General features: G+C 33.7%; 1 long non-coding RNA gene across 2 annotated transcripts; it reads left to right on the forward strand.

Moving 5' to 3' along the window:
* Nucleotides 1-17,940: 17,940 nt before the first annotated feature.
* Nucleotides 17,941-26,906, forward strand: LOC133195677 (uncharacterized). 2 transcript variants are annotated; one of them, XR_009722231.1, is made up of 3 exons: nucleotides 17,941-17,984; nucleotides 20,596-20,727; nucleotides 26,852-26,906. It is a non-coding gene; the product is annotated as an uncharacterized LOC133195677 (long non-coding RNA). The 2 variants fall into 2 exon arrangements; XR_009722230.1 differs by lacking the exon at nucleotides 17,941-17,984 and adding an exon at nucleotides 20,118-20,287.
* The last annotated feature ends 647 nt before the right edge of the window (nucleotides 26,907-27,553 follow it).

The raw sequence follows: 27,553 nt of genomic DNA on the forward strand, positions 1-27,553 counted from the left end.
CCCCAGGAATTCCGTAGCAGGCGGAATATTCCGTAGTCACATTAAGTATAAAACAAAGACCAAAAAAAGGCCAATTGATAGATTAGATTTGTTTTAAAAATAGGTCTTTATAACGACCATAGATTTTACGAACTGCTGACTTTATACGAGGTTGACGATACTATCTTATCAACTTATCTTTTAGTAGCCTGTCTCAGTTTAAAAATTGATCGTACTCAGACAAGCTCTTGGGTATCGAATGGCACCTGATCCCACCTCTAAATTTTGAGGTCCGTGTTTGCTCTGCTTCAAATTTGTATCGTTTCATTGGACTTTTGGAATTGAATACTGTCCGTTATCTTCATATTTCGTACAGGTGATTAAGGAATATTACTATATATTAAATAAGGAAAGTTGACGATGGAAAAGCTGAAGTCATCTCGTTTGTCATACAATCTAGCTGTTAGTTGGCCTTTATCGCCTATAGTTAGTAAGACATCCAAATAAGAAAAAAGTGTGGCAGACACTGTGGTGTCTTTTATTCCAAGTTTACTAGAATATATCGAGACGACATTTCTGTATGTCGAGTTGAAGCCCACAACAATTGTTTTCTTCTTATGTAAAAGTTTTGGAATAAATTTTGCTTCATAGGAATTTAAAATATATTCGGCTACAATGTAATAGAGCCCTCTAAAAATCAATTTAAAGAGTAGTACCTACCATACAAATGAGTATATACCACTTCATTTTTCACTGGTCCTTTAAACTTTGGAATTGGAATAATCTGTTCGTTTATGGCACGTATTTATTTATGATGAAATTAAGGTCCCACCCTACAAATTGTCACATGACTTGATAGGATTGGACACAGATACCTGGAACATAGACATGTACTCATCTATGATGAAATTAAGGTCCCGCCCTACAAATTGTCACATGACTTGGTAGGATTGAACACAGATTATTGGAAAACAGATTCTCTACTCTTCAGTTCCCCTCATGTAGATAAATAGTCTTAAATCAAAAGGGTGAAAATCTAACGCTTTATGTTCGGTCTATATAGCCAAGTCGAAGTTCGTTTCGTGATCGGAAGTCTGGTCCGATTCTCGTTCGCCGCGATGCGTCAAACCTAAGGCGTACATGTAATCATCGGCAGTGACTGTTCCCTCGCCAAGCGCCCGGCATTAAAAGTGAAAGTCACAGGTCTTTCGGTTGAGATCTCAAAAAACCTGAGTTCACAGGTCATGGATGGTGTTGGCACAACAAAGAACCCTCACTGTTCAATAGCCCTGATTGCCGGGTAAAGGTCTTGAAAAATTCTAGAATGGGACAACAATCAATCAATATAATTGTCACATGACTTGTCAGAATGGAACACAAATTCTCCACTTTTCAGTTCCCTTAAAGTACTTAAGACGTTTTGTATAGGAAAGATGAAAATTTTGCGCTTCGAAATAGAGTTCATTGAATCACAATGCCAGACAGAAGATAACTAGATATTACTTCAACTCTATAGGCAACAGAACTCCTTATTTAGCAATTGAAATCAGTCTTGAAATGTCCCAAAGATACATCTTCTAATCATAAAAGCCAATTTCCTCGAACTAATAAAAATTCTGGAACTTTTTTTATCCAATTGTCTATTCCATTGCAACTTCAGGAATTAGAATTCTTGACAATATGATGATACAAGTGAAAAATATGTTATGGGTAGTTGAATTTTTTTTCAAAAAAATTCAATTTGGTTGTCATTTTTATTAATTCACCCATTTATTTCATCAAACATCATAAACCAATGTATATTTTTCATACAGGCAACAAGGAAAATTACATGTTTAAATACAAAACTGTAATATGAAAGGAAACAGGAATTTATTTTTGGTGTATTTATAATTTTCATATAATGTTACATGTATTATGACTAAGACATAACCTTCATGAAACAAAACACACGGATTTTATATCATAAACAGTTAAATATATATTCTGCACTATTTTACAATAATAATGTATCAGATGTCATGAAATAAGACCCACGGATTTTATTTCATAAACAGCTAAATATATTATTTCTGCTCTATTCTAAATAATCATGTACCAGATGTCAAAAAGTACTGAAATTAATCTGTTAACTATATGCTGCCAATCTTGCATTAACAAAGATGACAGATATTTATGACACATGCTTTTGGGCAGAGGACAATGTTTCAAAAGATCAAATACAGCTCAGTTTTTCAAGTTGTCCAAATTAAGCTTCCTTAATGTGATGAGACCATTCAAATGTTGATATGAAATGCAAACAGACGCACAATCATTGTTCCATATTCACCGACTGTTTTCATAGCAGCACAAATATCATTGTACATCTATACTTTACAAGATAAATATGTGACAAAAACTGCAGAAAGTCACATAAACAACTACAATTCCAATATAACGTAAAGATCTGTCCATAATCAATGAATATCACTAAGAAGAAAATGTGTGTCATAAACTGCAGAAAGTAAGATAAATTACTGCTCTTCAAATACAATTCAAAGAGCTGTGCATGATCACTGATTATCACTAAGAAGGATAGCAAACAACAACAACAACAAAAAATAATAATAATATTTTACCTCACACCACATCGTCCTTCATAGATCTGATTCTTTACTGAAACAAATATCCGATTAATCAAAAACGAATGTTGTAGAAAAATTTATAGATGTTAGTATACATTTATTCTATGAAATAAATTAATCTTTTTGCATATCACGCACTTTAAAGGCATGTTTTTTTGTTTGTAACAACATGAACAAGGAAATTAATGTGACGAGGCCCTGCAAATAATGATATGAAATGCAAACAGACACACAATTACTGCTCCATATTCACCGATTGTTTCTTTTCATACCAGCAAAAATATTATTGATTCACTGATTTTGGACGTACTATGTTATGCATACAAACTTCCCTCCCATCCATCAATGCAACCTTTCTCACAACATTCGGACACGTGATAACACTTAACAGTCTTATAATTAATGAAAGAAAAACACCTAGATGGGGATTATGAGTAAGAGATGCAAAAAATATTTCGTCTGGAATATCCGTTTTCTGTAAATATTCTAAAAACTCCTTTGCAACCGGATTATTTACTATATATTGCACTGTTTCTCTGTTGAGGGTCACGTGAACCGCCCCTTTAATGAGATGGATATTGTGTGGTGTCGTCCCCGCAGATGACCACCGCTTTTCAGCATGTGAGTTTCTTTTGAATTAAAGAAAAAAAATAAATAAGATACTTATTACTTTCTTCTAAATAGATGCATTTCCGATGGAAACTATACCAGCAGGCACACAACATTAAAAAAAAACTTTGGATCAACGTTGATTATATATGTTGATTCAACGTCTAGTTTATGTAAGATTTGGAAAATTGAGTTTAACGTTGAAATCTTAACGTTGATTCATTGTTGAAAATCAATGTTGGTTAGACATTGAATAAAAGTTAATTCAACGTATTTCTTTTTTTTTTTTGGGGGGGGGGGGGTCATTACTTAGTTGAAATTTTAATTTTATTATTATTTTTTGTTGTTGTTGTTAATTAAGATGTCTTCATAATAACATGTATATAAAGGAAAACATATATCAATCTATATTGTGAACATTTAATTAACTTCCTATCAATAGATCTATTACAATAAACTTCAGAAAAATACATTTTATAAACTACATGTAATCAGTGCTAGACCCAAATATTTAACAAACGTTTTGTATTCTCACGTGTGGTCGAGAAATAGTCCAATACATGAAAACTTCCAAGATGAGATGTAAATCTTATACGGTAACAATATTGATCCACCAGATGCGAATTTTGACAAATTATGTCTCTTCCGTGATTCTCCTGCCAATACGCATACAATTTCTTTCGAAAAATACATTTTAAATTAAATCTTGGTGTTAGAGTCCTGGTGTTGGAGTCCTGTGGGTGGTGTTGGTCTTCGTGGGTGGTGTTGGACTCCTGGGGGTATTGATGATCTCCTGATAAGTGTTCTCTCCTTGATTTTTTTTTCGGGGGGGGGGGGGTCTTCTGAGTGGACAGAATGGTGCAGCGTTTTAGTTGATTACCCCTATAATTTGATATAATAGATATTTGTATAATGAAATATTTTGAAATTGTATTCAATCTCATAATGTTTTTATTCCAAATTTATCTTTCAGTGAAAATTGACGAACACTTAAATAAACAATATCTTGCACTATTTTCAAATTATGAATAATCAATCCAAAAACAAATATATTAAACACAAATTATTACATAAATACATATATGCAAAAATTAGTCAGTTTCTTGGCATTGCAAATGATATTTATTAATAAAACTTTAAAATGCAAATTTTTAAAGTGTAATGAGAATGGTTAATATACTGTACCATTTGATTTCCATGTGTTAACATTCATCAGCCGCTTCAAATTTGCTGGAGGTTGTGAGGTGCTGGAATGTCCTTTATTTACAAGGTACATCTATATCATTGTTTGGCCGTGAGATTAAATCTATGTTTGCATGATATCTTTTCCATCTCTTTCTAACAATGCCTACTGTTCACAAGAATCAAAATAAAAAGAAATAAATTGAAAGTGTAACAGGAAAATTAAAAAAACAAATTGTTAAAAATTTGTGTTCCATCAAAGCAAAAGTCTTCCACATGAATTTCTTGACCCAAACTTGTGCAGCAGTTCAATATTTCATACAACAATTATTTACAAGTAAAACTCAAATCCAAGACATGAAACAAAAATCATTAAAAGAGGAAATTGCTTTTAAAAATAATGATTTACTCTTCAAATAAAGAAAAAAACAAGGAAGGGATATACTGGAATTCCTAACTGCACGCCCCCCCCCTCCCTATCGCCAGGAAAGCTTTTCAAAGACAGATCCATAAGAATCTGAAAATAAAATTCAGGGTTCCTAAAGATGTTACAGACGTGAGAATGGGATGTAAACGGAACTCGGTGTGCAGTGAAAACTTTCCAAAAGCCTTCGGTGGAGATGGTAGACTTCCCCTTTCAACATGTTCAAGTGCCCCCCCCCCTTTTCTTTTGCATAATCCTTGATCCTTATATGCTATATATCCTAACACTTAACATACCCAAGATGTAAAACTCTCAAACCATGAAGATCAATTAACTAAACTATACAATGGAATAGTCTTCAATGTGGTCTTCATGCATTTTTAAGAAAAAAATATATTGAACTTAAATTGGCGTCAGTTGGAATTCGAAAACATCCATAATCACGAGCAATTAAGATAGATAACAAATCGAGTTATATTTTAAAAATCTCAAAACAGCTGTATATATAAAATTTTAAAATTCTCAAAACTTATCAGTAACTATTATGCTGTCTTTTTGAATATTTTCAGGGTGTCCTAACGCGCATGCTCTTAATTCGTACTTTGGCGAATTCGTACTGAATTCATATTAATCACTGAATTTGTAAAATTCATATATTTACCATTCTTTTTAGTTGTAATAGTTATTAATGATATACGGTAGTGAGACTTTTTCAAGTCCGACATCGTTATTGTCCTGCAATGTTATATTCCGACATTATTATAGTTCGAATTATCTATCAGCGAAAAATAGGATTCCCGCTCGGCGAAGATCCGACGTTAAATCAATGTTGGCAATTCAACTCAATTTGAATTCAATGTTGAATCAACGTTACATTATCATCATCGAAAAGTCAACGTTGAATCAATATTGAATCTAGATTTATCAACGTCTAAACCCAACTTCAACTAATATTCAACGTTTAAACAACGTTGTGTGCCTGCTGGGTTAATTTCACACAACATTAAAACTGTTAAGTATCTTCATTTTCCACAAGCAGATTGGCATTGATGCCCACATAATCTTTGAACATCCTGTTTATAAAATACAAAGAAATTATCGAAAAAACTCCTTCGAAGAAAAAAGATCCATAAAAATACATTTAATTACAAATATGTACTTTGATAACAGTCGTCTCCTTGACAACCATCTGAACACATCATCCTTTCATTCCATTCAGAATTTCGCAAAATTTCCCATTACAGTTTTTTGAACAATTTATGTTGAAGTTTTGACCGAATACAAGGGCGTCACATCCTGTAGGAGCACACAGTTAGTAAAACTGCAGAATTTTAGGTAGCCGACTGGGTTTTTCATTGCACTATATTTCATACAGTATAGTGCAAAAGCAGGTTTTAACTTTAAAGGAAAATATTAAAAATATTTTGTAACAAACTAAATAAAATTATGACAAAAAGATTTAAAAAAAAAAGTTTTCAAAGAATATAATTTGCTTAACGATTGATAGATTGGTGGACTCCATTATCGGGTGTTTGTGACGTTATGATAAACCCTGTCTCTTTAAGAGTAGGTCATACATATCAATACTAAAGAAAGAATTTTGTGTGTCTTACATAAGATGTACATGTACAATGTAGTATCACACATATTACATATATTACACATATTACAATTTGAGCAAAATGTCTTGTTTATAATTTTCTTCGAAGTGCGCACTTCCCAATATAAACATATAGTCAATGTACCAGTATTTTGAGACAGTCCCTAAAAACCCCAGAGGATAGATTTTCCCGAAACTTGGCATGTACACTGAAATTAATTTGGGCTACACATGAAATAAAGATTTTTTTTGTATTGTAAACTCTATTCGGCTTCCTTACCTGGATATTATTTTCTTTACATTTTAATGTAGAATCAACTTTTCAACTTTTTTCATAGCATTAAGATCACATGACTTTTTCTTAAGATATATTTTACCACGTATAAACATCGTTTCTTTCTTTCTTTTTTCTTACTTTTGATTTTCAATTACCTTCAACGATTGGACAAGATGGAAGGTTGTGCTGCCCAAATGAGTCGACGTTCGCCATATGTCTTTGTCTTGATTTTTGGAATAACTAACCGCGATGTTGACTCAGATCGCAGTGTTCTGACGGGCTTGTATTCAATTATAACATCCTCGATATACGATGGAGCTAACCCGTGTAACGATTGGTAGACGTATGTCAAGATTTTATATTGAGGCCAAAAATAAAGGGGTAGCCAATGAAGATCTGCTAATATAGGAGTAATGTGCTCCATTTTCGGTGATCTTGTTACTAGACGAGCTGCAGTGTTTTGGACTCTTTGCATCCGTTCTAGTTTGTTCTTTGAAACTCCATATAGTAGGCAGTTCCCATAGTCCAATGTTGGTAGGGGACTCATTTTTCTTGCCCATCAATAAATTTGTCACTTTAAAGAAGTTTTCAGATCATCTCTACATTCCTAAATTTTGGAAGAATAGAACTCCTCTTTGGCCTTGTATAGTAAATGGCCTGCATTCTTACATTCAGTCTTGAAAAGCTGGTGGTGTATCTCCAGTTTAATTCTACGCCAATGTCTCTCTGCTCTTCGCTTCTGTTGTCTTGTTGTCCTAAGTTCGTCTGTGTACCACTGTGTGTTAGGTCTTATAAGAATTGATTTACTCACAAGAAGCACATGAGCGTCTAGGATATCAGAGAGACATTCGTTGTAACTCTGTACTAAATTGTCAACAGACGTATTTTCCTCTCGCGAGGATTCCTCCTGTAATTGGTGTTTTTATATCTCTATCCATCTCACTTATGTTGATATTCTTGAGCCTTCTAAATGTGATCTATTTTCGTTGACGTCGCGGCTTATTGCAGTTGAAAGCTGCATGTATAGCATAGTGGTCACAACACAGGTTTCCTTTCACATCACTCAATAAAGGGTTTTGACATGAAGACTTGAATGTAGTATTTCACTGGATGATCGTGTAATAAGTAAACAATGACCTTGTCAGCAAATAAAATCTATCATTAAGCCGAATGCTAACTGAAGTTTTTCATACTAATAGTTAGGCCATTATTTACTCAATGAATTATCTACAGATTTTCCGTTTGCGCGATCATGACAAGGAGCAGACAACGGGTGTGACCGGTCGACAGGGGATGCTTACTCCTCCGTGGCACCTGATCACACCTATAATGTTTTAGAGTCCCTTGTTTGCCCTGCTCTCCATTTCTGTTGTTACAATGGACTTCAAGCTTGATTACTGTTCGTTATCTCCATATTCCATCCATAACAGATTCAATGGATGTTTCAATATTATAATCTCTAGATTTCAAATTTAACATTTAATCAATTTTACAAAGTTTCTATGTGTTAACATTCATTCTTTGTATGTAGATAGTTTTATGGATATAACCCTACCTATTTTTTAAGCACAGATAATACAAACAAAAAGAAATGAATGTCTGGATTGGTATGTATTTTTTGGACCTTTTTGGTTGTATATGATGTGAATAATAATTCTTAAATGTTAAGAAATTGCTAATTTTCTATGATGATCAAAATACTACCTTGCTAATTAAACTATGCAACATTTTGTCATTTTAAAGCAAATCATTGTGAAACTTTAAATGAAAAATTAAAATCTATGCAAATAAACTTTCATTTTACTTATATAAACATGTTTTAGGTTGTTATTTTCAAGTTTTTTATCGTCTATCCTTCATTGGAATCCGGTTTTTCTGAAGACAGTGTTTTACGCGTGTGTGATAATTTCCCAGCGTTTGGATGCTTTCAAAGTCAGTACTTTTTAGCATATATTACTTTCTTCCCCTTCGATTTTGCTTTTGTGTCTTCTTCTCTTCTTATTTTAGGACACATAAATTACATAATACCATTTAACTTGCAAAGGAAAAAAATAGCTAAACGCCAGTTCATGATGGATATCTTGAATGTTTAAGGATAAAGAGATCACCATTATATTAAAGAAGCCATTAATGTATAGCATTCATTTTCCATTTTGTATTGAATCTGAGGGAGGAAAAGTTACGACGTTGCACACCAGCACTATAATTTTAAATCACTTAAAAGGAGAATCCTTCAGGTTATTTAGATGCACTAGAAAGGAATAAGTTTACATCAAAATAGATCAAATGTTGAATTACCTCCGTTAAGAGTTCAATGCACACTCAAATACGGTAAGTGCAGGAAGAATACAATTGAAACTGTGCAAAGTTATCTTTTCTTGCGAATTAAGCGATTAAAATTTCAACAGGCTACAACGAGACCACTTAAATAAGTCAAAGTTTGCACTCCGAAAAAAAATCCAGCTGTACGGTATTATAAAGTTGCAATTGGCATGCATTCTAATGAACATTTTAAAAAAATGCATAGATATTTCAATAAAATATCTCCATAAATGACATTTTGCTTAACATTTTCTCCCTGATAAAGGAATCAGCGCAACTATGACAACGTGAAAACGTAGCTTGTGGCGTTTGTGAATTTCTTCAGGAATCACGTGTCTTTAAAAGCATCCGTTCGAAGCATACATTCGATACTGCAATTGATATTTTTAGTTACCGATGTATCCATTCCACACATACCTCAATTAAGAAAAGGTCAAGGAATTAGTTCCCTCAATAGACATTTTTTCTAACCCCCAATCATAGACCTTACTGCCTGCGTAGTTGACGGCGGTCTCTAAGTATGACGTGCAGATAAGCTTTTTCAGTTTGGTCAACCAAAACGCCTCTTTCAGTGGATAACCAGTCAAGCCATGTCTGAACATTTTTACTGGGTATAAACTAGTGTTCCATACATGTGTTTGTGTCGTTTCCATGTTTCTATAAGGAGTCATATCCTGCTCAACACATCACTGAGTGATAAATTGGCATTATTGCACAACATCGCCGTTTTTGACAATATATTGTCCCCCGCTTTCACTGAAATTGGGGGATATTAATTTGGGTCTGTCTGTCCGTCCGTCCATCCGTCCGTCCGTCTGTCCGTCCGTCTGTATTTCTGTCTGTCTGTAACACTTTCGTTTCAGCGCGATATCTCGAGAACCCTTTGAGCTTTTGCAATGAAATTTTGCACAGTAACTCCCTATGGCCTAAAGAAAATCCCTTTCGATTTTGAGGTCAAAAGGTCAAAGTTCAAGGTCGTAAATTCATACATTCCGTCTGTAAACAACCTTTCGTTTCCGGGCGATATCTCAAGAAGCTTTTGAGCTTTTGCAATGAAATTTTATACCATAACTCCCTATGACCTGTCTTGCCCCTCTCAAAGTGTCCCTCCCCGTTTTTTTTTTTATTTATTTATTTAGTGTATTAAAAGTCGCTTGTCACTATTTTTAGCACAGGGGCATGTCGAGAGTTTTTACGTACCGGTATAATACAGGTTGTCGGCGGACTTTAGTGTGAACCCCCCCCCCCCCCCCGAACTGCGCATGCTCTTCTTTTTTCCCTAAGCGGGGGACACAAATTCTCTGAATTAGCTTTTTACTAATAGTGTTTGTGCATATCACGTCCTATTTTTGCTATCTATTATGTCAATATTATACATTTTTCACCGAAATTGTCTGTGTTCTTCCGACAATATCAAGTCTCTATAAGGTCTTCTTGGACACAATCCCCACTCTTTCAGTCTGTTCTGTACAGTTTTGTAACTGAAGGGCCTAGCATGCGTTCCTAAAGTGTGCCGTGCATTTGCATATGCGGTTAGGTTCCTATCACAAAGGACATGTAGTAGTCATATGTGTCGTTACACGACGTTTTGGCCACCACGTTAGGTCGTCTACATTTCCGGTTCCATTTTCTATAATTTCTGTATAAACCTTAGGATGGTTATGTGGTCTCTATTAAGAATCTAGCGACTTGTAATAATTGTAATGAATTCAGACAAGCTCTGTTGATCTTTCGAACGGTAATTTTAAAGGTTGTAAGCAAAAATACGCATATATAGTGAAAGAAAACATTGCGCCCAGCTTGGTCAATGCCAACCTCTCTTGCACGTTCTTGCGCGGAAATTAATGCGCCGCATTTTACTCGATTTTTTCTGAAACAATAAAAGGTGGTGAACACGCGGAAACAGTTCATGATTTAAAAAAAAAAACGGTCACGATAGAGTAATTACCCATTGATTACAATTTTTAGCCCTCGCACTTAAGCATCGTAAATAGCAGACGATACTGAATATAAATTGATGTAAGGAATTTTAAATTTTTAAAATACTAAAAGTGGAGAGTTAGAAATTTTGGCCAGTATATATTAAACAGAGAGACCTTCGTGACACGTGTCTATTTTTTTAAGGTGATCTCTTTAAGCAAAATTAATATTTGATTGTTCCCCCGGATTAATTTGGATTTTCATTAATGTGTTATTAATATGCATGTCAAAATCAGAAAATAAAGTGCAGGGGTAGAATGTATTTCTAAATGCAGCTAAATATTCTATAATTCAACTGAATTGTTTATTGTCTTTCAAACTTTTTCAGCAGGATTTGCAAGCTTTCGGGGAGTTGGGGGCAGGGTTGGCCGGGAAATACCAGTGGTGGGAATTACCGATGGAAAATACCGGTATTTCCCGTCCTGGGAAATACTACAAATTTCTCTGAAGTGGGAAATACAAAATTATTTTTTTATTTAAATCATTCAATCTTATACAAAATTCAAAAATAAAATAAACATAAAAACAGAAGATGAATAATATGGAATATGTCTCAAATTGCAATTGAACATATTCAGAATGTATCACAGTGACTACTCCAGGTCCCATACCCATAAGCATTCTGAAACATTTCTCTGGCTGTATAAAACTCAAGTTTTTCAATTCAAGTTTCTTTTCAGTTTTTTAAAATTATTAAGTTTATTAATTATAAATCCAAGAACAAAAAAATATTGTTTTAAACCTTCTATAAACACTGTAGTTATTACAAACAATCATGTTGTTTTAACAAATTGCTCTGGACAGTTTTGTGCTCCTGTTTTACGAGATAATTACCTTGAGTAGAACTGAAAGGCTTCTTCTTAGGTTTGACATTCATTTAAGAATTTTCTTAGATAAAAAAACCCATTTGGGATGTTTGGGTTCACTTCATGGGTTTGTTCCCGTTTTACAAGCGGGTATGTTAAGGCTACACCCAGAGATATCCTACTTGCCTTTACAATATGACGTCATAGTAAGCCGTATGACGTGAACTTTAGAAATAATGATTACTTAATATCTGTATTTAAAGTTTAATTTCAGGTCCAAGAAATGAATGGAACATTCAAAACATAATATAAACTAAATCTTGTCGTTTTGGGGTGGTATAAATAGCTAATTATTTAGCACGGGGGTTAAATACCAAACCCATGACGTCATAACTATTGATCAAATATTTGCAGAGTGAAATTAAAGGTGACGAGAATTCATGTAAGCAAATATATGAAATGGGAGTTTTAAAGCATATACCGTGAATGTTATGTGTGATTCATAAGGAATTAAAGATTAAGAATCAGTACGCTGATATATTCTTATCATGTTTTCTTATAACGAACACAGGCAGTGCTTTGAAATCCCGATCAGCCTTTCCTCTGTCGTTCTATAACAACAAAGATGCAAAAGTTCAACACTACGCCGCATACTTTGAAACATAATTTTTGTTTGTATCGAAAGCTTGTATTCAATAGTACTTGGAAAGTGCTGCTAGAATCGTGTGGTTAACATGAATTAATAACAATTCCTTGATCGTATGTACAAAATGTAAAAATTTTGGTAAGGTTTCATGCGAAACTTTGGAATATTTTTTTCTGTGTCTGGAGAGTAGGATTCTAGCAGCACTTTTCATGACCCAGTGATGTTTTTACATAATCATTTTTACTCAAAGAAATGAATTATCTCCGGGGTAGTGTTGAACTTTTCACTTTTCATTAAGGCAATTTGTCTATTTATAGACGTCACGTGATGACGGCGTGGTGGAGTGCGTCTTTTTTCAATGACGTCTATACAATTGATAATAATAGTAAATGTTTTATCTATGGCTTTTCCGATTTATCAATGTTACATTTTACGAAAAAAGTCTAAATTCGCCGAAATTTGATCTGGGTATCGCCTTAACACACCTGTGGCACCCATTTGAATTTCAGGCATACAAAAAAGTGTGCAAAATTAAATGGGAATTTGTCCAGATGAGATTATTACTTATATAGAAAATATTCAATAAGTTCCCTTCTCCAATAAAAGCTATATACATTAAATATTTATTATTCTTTATTATTCTTTATTATTCTTCTCTAGAATGCATATTATGTAAATTACAGGTAAATTCTAACCAAAAATCAGATTATAAATGTTATCAAAACACATTTCACACCTATTGGACCTTTATAGACTACATCTGACTAAAGCATGAAACAAATGACACTCATGACTGGTATATATGAGTATGCTGTGTTATAATTATATAAAATTAATTACTTGTAAACCAGAATTTTTAAAATCAGGGACAGTCATACCTGAGGTACATATCTTAGCTAGTAAGGTGTACTACATGTCGATATAAATGAAATATGTAGCTATTTCTTATTTCCCAGTATTTCCAGGGAAACACCAGTAACTCCCGGTAATTACCAGTATTTCCCACCGTCCTGGGAAATACGAGTATTTCCCAGTTTTTTGCCAACCCTGGTTGGGGGTTGGTTGAATTTATGACTTAAAAGTAGGTTGAAGTCACTGTAGAAAGGACTTAAATGCATCGTTCTTTTTCATGTTTCTCAGTAGGTTCTGCCACATGATACAAAAGACTATGATGTTCAAAATTCCACGTTTCTGCAACAATTCTTATTAATCTTTTAATTATTAATTTTTAATGAATAATGAAAATCTATGGGAATAAACTTAATCATTTTACTTATATAAACATGACCTAAGCTGTTATTTTCAAGATTTGTTTATAAAAATTTGTATCATCTGTCCTTAAGATGATATGATATGATGTTACAATATTATATCATATTATATTCTAGAGTGTAAAAAGATATGTATAGAGATAGAATCACAGTAGATAATCTCTGTCCATCAACGTAGCCAATCCAATCAAATCTATATGTTTTATTCAAAGGATACGATTTAAATAACTATACATGCAACTTGGCATTTTGATATTGGTAATGTCTCTCTTGAAAATTAAGTGAATGTTTCATGCCATAGAAAACCAAAACGTAAATACCTGTTGTATATGTTAAGCATTCCCTTGTTATATGATCACAATTCCTACAGTCGGAGTGACATTCTCTTTCACATTCTGCCCGTAAAAACCTAAACCTGTCAGACACTGATTGGAGCAGTTGATGCCCATGTAATCTGGATAACACTCTAAAGAATATGGTTACATTACTCAGAAGAATATTGCTATTTAATTTAAAAACAACTCAACTATCTTCATACAAAAAGTGAGGTGGGTGGGGTGTGTGAAAAATCCTTATCTGCAAATTGATACAATGACTAAAAGTATCAATATTTATTACTTGTAAGGCTTTAAGAAATATACAAATATGTGTAAATGCATCAGAAGATTTCATATACTTTATATTCTATTTCTATTTTTTATTTCTTTAAGAAAAAAACAATTTTTGTAAGATATGAATATTTATACTTACATGAATATTTACAAGAGTTGAGGGAGACCATATTGGCATACTTTCTGTTTGAGTTCAAATCCCTCTTTCCTTATCGTTAAAATACGATATATACAATGGATTTGTAATTTTTCTTTCAAACGTGAAGAACAACTTTAAGCAATCAATTTTCAATAACACGGATGAGAACCGAATTACAAACTAAAGATGACGTTTGAAAGCATAAATGTTTTGTGTGTGTGTGTGTGTGTGTGTGTGTGCGTTTGTAAACACCTTCAACTCAGCTCAGGTACTTATTGACACATCAATCAACTCACTACAGTTTTTCAAGTCACTACAGTAATCACTGTAGTGAGTTGCCGTTTTACGAAAAATGGGTAGTTCTCGATTATTTATGCCCAAAAAATCGATAAAAAAAGTTGGTGTCATTTGACGGTTTACACCCGTATTTTCACACACCGACTTATGATCAAAAAATGGCCCTTACACACTTTACTCGGTTTTGATTCTAGCGCATGCGCAATGCAGACTAATACTATGGCCGACTTCCGGTGTGTAATGATCTCGATTTTTCTACAAAGCAACAAATGATCTCATCAGGTAAGTTAATTTTCTGTTGATTTTACCGTGAATTAAAGCGTTAATTACAAAACATCACATGGTTTCCATATACAAAGATATTAATCAATCACTCGATAAACATAGAGTATTTAGATTTCGTTGTTTATATGCCCTTGAAAAATTTATGTTCAAATCCCTTAGTTATAATCCACAAAATAAAACTTTAAGGTTAAAGAATTATTTAAATATATTTCCATATAACTTTAAATCCACTACATGGCCCAATCCATTTGTTAAGCATAATTTGCAGTCGTCATCGAGTCTAAGTTCGAATTTTCTCGAATTATTCATAATGTTGACATGTTTCTATTTCATGCACTCGTATCAATTAATTATGTTCAACTTATATAAAAAATTATACTGTAATATATCAAACGTATCTGGTTCTTTGTTCTAGTTATGAACTGAACCGGAATTATCTCTATCCTTTATAGTCACACATATTGCCATCAACACATCTTCAGTTCAGAAGTTAAATAAATTATTTTATGAAGTTAGAAATTATTTATCTTATTTATCTTTGTCCAAGACATGCACTTCATTTGTAATTTATTCTTTATTTAAAAAAAAAAACTGCTTCAAATATGTATGAATACAAAAGTATTCTCACCATATAAGAATCACACTTTTCGATTTTAAATGTTTCTCGACTGATTTTACAGAATTTCAAATGAACAAATTCATTTAAATATTTTCTAATACAATGTCCCTGATGTATGTCACAATGGAACACCTGCACATGTATTGTATAAAAAGAATTTACAAAGATTAGATATCTTTATAATGGAGGTACGTGTATGATAAACTGTTTTGATCGGAAGGGGAAATGCATATTTAAAATACTACGGCTAATGTAGACAAGATCAGATTTCTCTTTCATCCAAAAATAAAGTATGCTCAGTTCTTCTTGTATGTGTCCTTAAAGCTGGTAAACTAATCAAAATATGAAAATCTGCAAGTTTTTGTACATGTATTCAGATTGGAAACTTTAATCATTAGTTGCTTACCTGTCCGTGTAAGAGAAATAATTACAGTCTCTAGACTTGATGAGGTGTGATTACGGTAATTGTAAAATGTGGTTTCCAAGACTTCACCATATTTATTCATTAGAGTTAGTGATTCATGTTCACTATTGTTTCCTCAGAAGGAGATGATCCAGGAATTCTTCCGGGGGGGGGGGGGTCCATGCCCCCCCCCAAAAAAATCCAACTGAGAAATTTACCCAAAACTTAAAAATAAATAGATAAATTTTAAAAAACGCAAACTTGTCCATCCCCCCCCCCCCCCCCGAGAAAAACTACAATTTGAAAACTCAAAAAAATAAATAAATAAATAAAAAATAAAAATAAAAAAATATGAGTGGACTGGACTGGATCGGTGCATGAATTGCTAAACATTGTCCATCGTATATATAAAGAACTGCATAAATTTTACACTTAGTCTAATCAGGGACTATATATAGAAATATCTATTTGAACATTGTTAATGCCCCCCCCCCTCCCCCCTCTCCATTTACCATGTTTATTTCTAGTAAAAAAAAAATTGTCTGATTAACCTATTCTACTCAAATTTACTCAAGTAATAAACTTTTTTTTCTGTGTAAAATTTCATTCCGAGTCATCACCGGAACGAATTACTACTTAATCGTAACTGTTGTGGCGTGATGCTTGATTGTGAACCTAATAACATAGAAATACTTATTGGATTATACCTTCGATGTCATTCTGTGATTTATTTTAGTATGTAAATACCCCTCATGGTAAGTATAGAGTAAGAAACGTTATATAAAGGTGTAAATGACAAGTTCAAAATATTTACATGATAAACAAATCAGAGGTCATTCGAGTCACGTATAAAATTATTAAGTCATGCATGTGATATCAGTCAAGTGCAGATATTTCACAAAGGTTTGGTTGTGCATATATTTTAAACCTTTCACTGTAGTGTTTGTGAGCGTGATACGTGATACAGCTGTGATACCAACACGTAAAAGAAGATAGGCTAAGTGAGACTCTTGTAAATTCACATACACACACAAAAGATGTAAAGGTTGCTCCACACCTCTTCAAATTAAGGCTTTGCCATACTACAGCATGTACAAAGCTTAAAAAACTTGCATCAACGTACAGAAAGATTAACATACTCGCTGGCATATGCTGAAGGCTTGTGCCATGCACCATAATCATGATAATTGCACTGAAGTAAAAAAAATTTAAAATGGTCATTAAATCAACCATATTAGCACCAAAGTGTGCATTCAATTTTCCCTTGGCTCTGTTCATTGGAAAGATTTCGACATTATATCTTTTAAAGGAAAGGTTTGTTTTGTTTGTATGTTGTTTAACGTCCCTCTCGAGAATTTTTCACTCATATGGAGACGCCACTACTTGCCGGTGGAGAGCTGCAAATTTTGTCCTATACTCGGCATTTATGGCCATTGAGCAGTGAGGGATCTTTTTTGTGCCAGCACCTACTGCGACATGGGACCTCGGTTTATACGGTCTCATCCGAAGGACCGGTCTCCATGTCCCACAGTGGGATTCGAACCCGCGACATAAGAATCAACTCCTTACTCCGCGACTCTAGAGCAGACGCTCTAACCACTGCGCCACGCGGGCGACTTTAAAGGAAAGGAATTGTATAGTTTGATATGTGCACACCCTAGATTTTGGAAATGTTAATGCTCTACTTTTATTGTTTTAATTACTTTCATTTTCAAATGTTTATTTTTTGCGAATGTGTGCATTTGGCCGGAAAACAATCTGACATTCCACCTTGAGATGTTATTTAAGAGTTGTTCCATCCTTAAATGTAAAGCAAGGATTTAAAACAGTGTGAGAAAAGGTTAACATTGTCGCCAATGGGAAATGTATTGGTGGACTGTATACCCCATATATATTGAGTACGTCTATTGGTAAGCATGCTAAGAGAAATTCTACTTGTTAAAAAAATTGTACTTTCAGGCTGAGTTGAAGTTTGTAATTTACAAAATTTGAATGAGGCAGATTTGGTTCAAACTATATACATGTATTTTTAATCTCACGGCTTTTTACATAGCATGATCATAACTTCCTTTGTGCAAATCAGATTAGAAGGATTCATGATCCTGAGCTAATATAGCTTGTGTCTTTCTTACTTTATAAAAGATACATAACTAATATACATGTATATCACTTGGAATTGTACTTAGGTCAACTTGAATGATTTTGTCACTTTTGAACTAAAAGTCTAAGTAAGTAAGTCTAATATAGAAGCCATTTGAAATCTTTATCCTTGGATGTTTCAATGCAAGCTGACAGACATTGAAATAGTCTTTGTTGATCAATGATGATTTAACCTAAGTTAACAATCTCATTTCATTTTGTGTCATCACATGATAAAGAAAGTTATGATTTTATTAAATTCAAATTGAACAAACTTAGGCTGAAAAAAACAACAACATGTATTTCCCATAACCCAGCTGACCTAATTTTACCCACCGACTCTACTACTTTTTATTCCAAATCGAGATTTTGAATCATACTTTTGTTCATAGTAAAGTTTTCTCATAGTGCAGTCCATAAAATGCATGTCTCGTACACTGTAAAAACCTGTTTATCCAAGAGTCTTAAAGAGTACTCCTACTTATATATATATATATATATATATATATATATATATATATATATATATATATATATATATATATATGTTTGTTTGTTTGTTTATTCATATACATGTATGTTTATGTACATGTATATGATAGAAAAACAATGTACAGAATAATTAATTGATGCTTTCAAAATAAAAAGTGTTGCTTGTGTGACGCAGTTGTTAGAGTGTTTGCTCTAGAGTCACGAAGTAAGGAGTTGATCCTTAGATTGCAGGTTCGAATCCCACTGTGGGACGTGAAGACCGGTCCTTCGGATGAGACCATATAAACAGAGGTCCTATGTCGCAGTAGGTGCTGGCATGAAAAAGATCCCTCACTGAGAGCGGAGTATAGGTCTATTAATTTGCAGCCCTCCACCGACAAGTAGTGGCATCTCCATATGAGTGAAAATTTCTCGAAAGGGAATTAAACAACAAACAAACAAGTAAACAAAATTAACAGTAAAGTAAAAAAAAAAGTTATTCCCTACTTACCTAGCCTAATTTTTTTTAGCATATCTCACCAGAAACACATAATTTTTTTCATTTGGCCTAATTAAGTTAAATTACTATAGAATTGTGCATTGAATCATTTGATTCTTAATAAGAAACTACTAAAAATTGTTAAAATGATAGTGTAGATAAGTTCTATAAAAATGAATGTGGCACTCTCATACATGTATTAATTTCAAACTTTAAAAATTCTAAAACTAATCAAATTAATAATGTAAAGCATTGTAAAGTTTGTATTCAGTCTCTATTTGGCATCTACAGCAACATCAGGGGATTCTCCAAGATCCTAACCCAGATCTAGATGACTTAATTAAGGCACATGCAGATCTCATGACTCCATATTTGGTTATTTTTTGACATGGTCGGTTTCCCAAATCAGGGTCTCCAGATATGGAAAATGGCACAGGTTTCTGGTACAGGTTTTTCAGAATCCATGACTTCATGTAGGGAACCTAGCACAACTTTCTGTGAAGGGTTTATTTGTAAAACTGTGTTATGTTATATTTCAGTCATTATCCCATGCCTGTTCTTGCCTTGACCACTTTTTCGCATGGCTTTCTATACATATTTTACATATATAGGAGGAGAAATGCTAGTCTGTTACAGGTTTATGGAAGCTAAATTTATGGAAGCTAAATTTGTGCCTGTGTTTAAACCACCCAGACAGTTTCATATGGGAGTAACCCTCCCCCCCCCCCCCCCCCCCTTATGAACATACAGCTAATTCTCATACCTCCTGTTGTTTACAGTTACATGTATGTAGCGAATAAATTCAATTAATGTGTCAATTTATATTATTTATTAATTCAAAGCTAAGTTGAATATATTTTTACATAAGGATTCAATATGTACACAAAAATTCACAAACGAGGTCGGAATCGGTATTCAGTCAAGTTCAAGTTCAAAGTGAAAGTAGTGTACTCAATGTACAGGCCGGCAGGGTCTTGCAGTATGTAAGTGACATGCATGTGTCATTTTATGAAGGGGTATAAATGAAAACTATTTTCATGGAACAGGATTACATGAATGAGGACATGTACATTCTTTGGAAGCAGTCAGTCAACTTATTCAAGTGTGTGTGAACATGCACACTAACATTTTTCATATTTTATTGATAGCATGATCGATACATGTATTAATTTTGTCTAATGTATTATTTGTCAGCATGGTCAGTAAAACATGCTTTTTAACTGTATTATTTATTTAACTAAACAATGTTGGGACTTAAATCAGTGCAAGATGAAGCAAATTCATAATTTATGATTATTTTCAAATAATGAACATAAATGGAATGTGGAACGTTTGTATGTGTGTAATGTCTGTCTGTGAATGTTTTAGGATGGATGTTTTGTGATACTGAAGAATAACATCGATTTTTTTAGGTTCATGGTGATACAGGAAAACTTCAAGGTTCCTGCAGATGGTGTTTAAAACTATTGGCCAGTGAACACAAACCCATTTAATTATATTTTGAATCTTCACCAGGAGAAAAAAGATGGCAGTACTTCTAATGCGTAAGTAGAATTTTTTTAAAAAGCTTCTTTTTTTTTGTTTTGGGGTGGGATGAATGATTAAACAAATACATCATGTACATAAGCGTTGAAATCCCTTTAATACAGGGTGTTTCAACAAACATGTCCTTCTTTTACTACTTCACATGAGTCCGTCAAAAAAGGAAAGATCAGTGTTTTGTAACGACTTATCTAAAAATAAACATTACAATGCAGTCTTTGCCAAATCTTTTTTTCAGTACATGCCCTTCGGGCAGGTTTAACCACTTATTACGCTAGCCCGAACAAATATTCACATGCCCAGAATTTTATCAAGTAATTTTATTCTTATTTGCCTTTTCATGGCAAGGAAATGATCCGATATCCATTTCTATCGATCTATTGTCTAGCCATTAATATTGTTTTCAACCTGTACACTTTTTGTGTTTCTTTTGCAAAAGAGTTCCCTGGAAATCGTGGTAGAATAAACTATCGTTAAAATTTTATTTGGTGCTCCACTTCAGATGAAAAATCAGACTTTTAAGTACATTTAATGTTATTGGTATTACTTTTAAATTTGATAATACGGAGGCTTAGGCCTCAGAATTCACATGCCCTTTGGGTTTGTAAGTATGCAATTTCCACATGCCCCCTTCCAATTTTACCAGGTCTCGGGCTTCGTACTCCCGGGATTTGTCGAAGACTGATTACAATGTACTTTTTATAGTTTTTTGAAAGTACATGAAGTGTTTTATTCCAAAGATTTTTAGCTCACCTGAGCCAAAGGCTCAAGTGAGCTTTTCTGATCAAAATTTGTCCGTTGTCTGTCGTTGTTGTTGTCGTTGTTGTTGGAAACTTTTCACATTTTCATCTTCTTCTCAAGAACCACTGGGCCAATTTCAACCAAACTTGGCACAAAGTATCCTTGGGTAAAGGGGATTCAAGTTTGTTCAAATGAAGGGCCACGCCTTCTTCCAAGGGGAGATAATTAAGAATTTGTGAAAAATTAATGGCATCATTAAAAAATCTTCTTCTCAAGAACCACTGTGCTTGAAAATATGAAACTTATGTGGAAGCATCCTCAGGTAGTGTAGATTCAAGTTTGTTCAAATCATGACCCCTGGGGGTCGGGTGGGGCCACAATGGGCGATCAAAGTTTTACATAGGAATATATAGGAATAATCTTTAAAAATCTTCTTCTCAAGAACAGCAAAGCCATGATTGGTCATATTTATATGGTAGCCTCCTCAGATAGTGTAGATTCAAGTTTGTTCAAATCATGACCCCCGGGGGTTGGGTGGGGCCACAATGGGCGATCAAAGTTTTACATAGGAATATATAGGAAAATTCTTTAAAAATCTTCTTCTCAAGAACAGCAAAGCCATGATTGGTCATATTTACATGGAAGCATCCTCAGGTAGTGTAGATTCAAGTTTGTTCAAATCAAGACCCCTGGGGGTCGGGTGAGGCCACAATTGGCGATCAAAGTTTTACATTGGAATATATAGGGAAAATCTTTAAAAATCTTCTTCTCAAGAACAGCAAAGCCATGATTGGTCATATTTACATGGAAGCATCCTCAGGTAGTGTAGATTCAAGTTTGTTCAAATCATGACCCCCGGGGGTTGGGTGGGGCCACAATGGGCGATCAAAGTTTTACATAGGAATACATAGGTTAAATCTTTAAAAATCTTCTACTCAAGAACAGCAAAGTCATGTTTGGTCATATTTAAATGGAAGCATCCTCAGATAATGTAGATTCAAATTTGTTCAATTCATGACCCCCCCCCCCCCCCCCCCCCCCCCGAACCACTTTTTTATTTAAACTTTTCAACCTTTCAAGACTGAACTGAATTCTGCTTTTTCCTAGCCATAGTGCTCAGGTGAGCGATGTGGCCCCTGGGCCTCTTGTTTAAAATCTCGTGATCATGCAGGAAGTATGAACATATTCCTGATCTCGTTCATTATACTCAAAACGTTTGACATCTTTATGTATCATACCCTGTACAAAATGTTCCACCTGGAAAAAGGCATAATCAAGACAGAATTCTCAGTAAAATTCCAGGCGTAAAACTTACTATAAATGTTAAAGCAATATAAGCAGAAACCAAGCGTTAACCAAGCAGAGACTAGCTGGAAATTTGAGGCGAAAAATATGTAATTAGTTCCGCCTGGAAATTGACATTCTGCCTGCATGGAAATTGAAATTCCACCTAGAATTGAAATAACAGGATTCCGCCTGAATATAGATTCCATTTAAACTGTCCAAAATATTTCTTTTTATAATTTCCAGCTATTTTCCCACTGAACTAAATTCAGCCTAGAATTTGATGACTGGAATCTGTTAAATTTAGGTGGAATCTCTGAGAGCCTGGAATTTGTGGATTCGGTGGAATACCCTTGGTGTCCAACAAAATTCTGGGCGGAATCCACCTTAATTGTTTGTACAGGACTAAATCATAATCACTAAAATGTTTAATTTCACATCAGTCAGTCGTAAAATTAAGTGCCAACTTGACTCAGAATTACCTTACTACCTGCTAAGATGCTAGAAAGCTAAAAATACATGCAGGGTTTTCTAGTAAATGTTGTTGAAAATCGTAATTTATTCATTTTGTTTTCCAGAAATTTTTATTGGTCTGTTGGGACTTACTAGCGACAGATTTTATTAGTCCAAATGAAAATGTATTAGTCTGATCAGACTAACGGACTAACATTAGTGTTGAACCCTGACATTAAAATATCTCAGGCATATATTTAGTCAGGCCATGCTTACACTGTATAAAACATGATGCTGGAAAGTTGAATTGAAAATTTAAGTCTCCTTTATCAGTCTCTAACAAAAACTTTTAACTAAATCAGTAGAATTAATTTAAATTCATAGTCTTTCCGAAATGTTTAGACTTTATATTTTGCAATAATTACTTAAGTGTTCATTATTGATATCCCTTATCTTAATTCCTGAAACTGACAAATCACAGTAGCCTAGACGGTAGTTGTTGTCGGTACTCGCATTATAATCAATAGGTCCCTGTTCAATTCTTGTTCCTAGCACCTTGTCAATCCAAGATGTTTGAAATAGGTAATGAGATTGTTCGATTACTAAGCTGTGACTCTATAAGTGAAAGATGCATGTGTTTTAAATGAAACCTTAAAAATCAAGGTCTCATTTCATGGTAGGCAAAATAAAAAAAAAACCCTCCAGTGTTAAGCTACTAGTATACATTGTAGTGAAACCAATAGGGCTGTGTATTGAGCAAAATATTTCGATACGATACGATATTTTATAAAGCGATATGCGATATATTGGATTATTTATTAAGTCTTTCAAAAATGTCTTATTGATGACATTTAATGCATAAATTTGATAAAAACTGGGTGAGTCTAACATAACATGTTAAAATATAGTTGTCTATGTATTTTGTAATAGTTATTTAAGATGTGCTCTCTCCTTAATGTTTATTTCATTATTGACCAGTTTTAATTGAAAACAGTTCAAAATAATCTTTGGTAACTGAAATTCCCAACTTTTTAGCTCTACTGGTCAGAGACCAGAAGAGCTTATGCGATAGTAAGGTGTCCGTCGTCCGTCTGTCTGTCTGTCTGTCTGTCTGTAAACAATTTTTCAAAACGCTACTCCTCCTACAGTTTTGGTCCGATTTCAATATAACTTGGCACACAAGTAGACTACACTAAGATACATAATTTAGTGCATCGGTTTTTGATTTCAATGAACGGTGTTGCCATGGTTACTTAAAATAGAAATTTCTGTGAAATTCCTTTAAAACACTACTCCTCCTACAGTTTTGGTCCGATTTCAATATAACTTGGCACACAAGTAGACTACACTAAGATACATAATTTAGTGCATCGGTTTTTGATTTCGATGGACGGTGTTGTCATGGTTACTAAAAATAGAAATTTCTGTGAAATTCCTTTAAAACACTACTCCTCCTACAGTTTTGGTCCGATTTCAATATAACTTGGCACACAAGTAGACTACACTAAGATACATAATTTAGTGCATCGGTTTTTGATTTCGATGGACGGTGTTGCCATGGTTACTAAAAATAGAAATTTCTGTGAAATTTCTTTAAAACGCTACTCCTCCTACAGTTTTGGTCCGAATTCAATATAACTTGGCACACAAGTAGACTACACTAAGATACATAATTTAGTGCATCGGTTTTTGATTTCGATGGACGGTGTTGCCATGGTTACTAAAAATAGAAATTTCTGTGAAATTCCTTTAAAACTCTACTCCTATAGTTTTGGTCCGATTTCAATATAACTTGGCACACAAGTAGACTACACTAAGATACATAATTTAGTGCATCGGTTTTTGATTTCGATGGACGGTGTTGCCATGGTTACTAAAAATAGAAATTTCTGTGAAATTTCTTTAAAACGCTACTCCTCCTACAGTTTTGGTCCGATTTCAATATAACTTGGCACACAAGTAGACTACACTAAGATACATAATTTAGTGCATCGGTTTTTGATTTCGATGGACGGTGTTGCCATGGTTACTAAAAATAGAAATTTCTGTGAAATTCCTTTAAAACGCTACTCCTCCTACAGTTTTGGTCTGATTTCAATATAACTTGGCACACAAGTAGACTACACTAAGATACATAATTTAGTACATCGGTTTTTTGATTTCGATGGACGGTGTTCCCATGGTTACTAAAAATAGAAATTTCTGTGAAATTTCTTTAAAACCCCAGTCCTCCTACAGTTTTGGTCTGATTTCAATATAACTTGGCACACAAGTAGACTACACTAAGATACATAATTTAGTGCATTTTTTTGAATTCGATGAACAGTGTTGCCATGGTTACTTAAAATAGAAATGTCTGTGAAATTCCTTTAAAACGTTACTCCTCCTACAATTTTGGTCTGATTTCAATATAATTTGGCACACAGTTAGAATACACTACGATACATAATATGTATTTCTGTTTTTTTTTATTTGGGTGAATGGTGTTGTCATGGTTACCGGTACTAAAAATAGAAATTTCCGTGAAATACTTTCAAAACGCTACTACTCCTAGTTTTCATTTGATTTCAATAACTTGTCACAAAAGTAGACTACATTAAGATACATAATTCTATTTATTGTTGCATGTTGCAATGTTTCAAATCCAAGTGCTACTTTTCTTTTGTTATACAAACAGACCAGTAGAGCTACAGTCTCATCAGAGACTTCTGGTTTACAGAATTATAAGGAAAACTGCCTGTCCGATACGTATTGGAAGTTATTTTTTCGATATGATACATTCCAGAATATCGATACGTATTGAATATTCGATATATTGACACAGCCCTAGAAACCAAATATCGAAATTTTATGATATGGTGTCATATGTTTTTTTTTTTTCAACCACAAATTAAATCCCCTCAAATCATGAAAATTTAAACCAGTGAAAATAACCAATTTTGCATTAATTGAGAAACTTGCATGTATTTGAAAGCTTCCTGAAATACCAGTAGTGTAGATTCAAGTTTGTTCAATTCATGGACCCTAGGGTTAGGGTAGGGCCACAGAAGAGGATCAAAGTTTACATGGAATGACAGAAACATGATTTAAATTAGTCATATTTATTATATCCATGTCCTTAACAAATTTCTGTTGCACTTTTCTCAGCAACTACTCATCGAAGGTGCTTAATATTTTAGCACGCTCTCTGTTTAGGCATGCCATATGGTAGGATGTATTTTTGTAGGAATCCCATGTTAACTTCCTGTTTATCCCTCCATCTGTCCATACTAAATTTCCATCACAGTTTTCTCAACAACTGTTAAGGATGATGCTTGAAAGTTTAGCACACTTTTAAATTGTTTAGGCATGCCATATGGTGGGATTCATTTTTGTATGAATTTGACGTCAACTTCCTGTTTACCCCTGTGCTTGTCCGTACCAAATTCAAATTAGTGCGGGAATTATAATTACTAGTGAGCATTGGCTCGATCACAGACTTCTTGTTTTCTATTTGATAGGAATGTCTTTTACTTTAATTAGCTAAAATACTTATTTAGTTATTCACAAATATTCTAAGAATGTTCTTTTTTTATAATATGTGTAACCATTACTGTTTCTTGAGTCAAGATTTTTTTAATTTATTTTATTGGTATTTATTTCTACTAGAAGCAGCTACTAGGGAAGATTTAATGAAGGAAGATGAGGAAGTGGAGAAAAAGCTAAAGAACAAGGAAGACAAGGTGAAGAAAGGACAAGGTTATTACATTATGTATCTCACAGTATTTTTAAAAAGCCCTCTCAAATCCTGATTTATATAGTTTTTTTGTAAAACTTAAGAATGAAATCTTATTTAGTTCTTGATCCTTAAATATAAATGAAGAAGGTAACAATTTTTACAGGGCACAGTGACTTGCAGTGTGTGTCATGTAACATTATTACAACATCTTTATCATGGGTCCATAATTTTGAGTAAGTCATTCATCAACCACTTTATCTGTACTGGAAACCATTTCTGAGAGGGATGAAGTGATGGAAGATAATGAGCCAGAGGGTGGAATGGAAGAGAAAGGGAAAGAAATAAAGAAAAAGGCAGAATGAAAAAGGACTAGGTAATTATTATCACAATACCCCCCCCCCCTTCCCCATCAATGTATTTCTTCAAGTCAACAAAATTAGCGTGTACTTATCTTATTCTTTCATAAATATTTTGAGAAAAAATATCAAAACATCAACTTTGACTGGATGTAGTGACTTGCATGTGTGTAATTAGCTATGGTCGATACAATGACCTTGTCAGCAAAAACAATCTTTCATTACATGTAAGTCGAATGCGGACTGATGTTTTTAATACTAATTGTTTGGCCATTA

This window comes from Saccostrea echinata, unplaced genomic scaffold, assembly GCF_033153115.1.
Source record: "Saccostrea echinata isolate AGI-Se365-2 ecotype Australia unplaced genomic scaffold, CSIRO_AGI_Sech_v1 ptg000029l, whole genome shotgun sequence".
Lineage (NCBI taxonomy): Eukaryota > Metazoa > Mollusca > Bivalvia > Ostreida > Ostreidae > Saccostrea > Saccostrea echinata.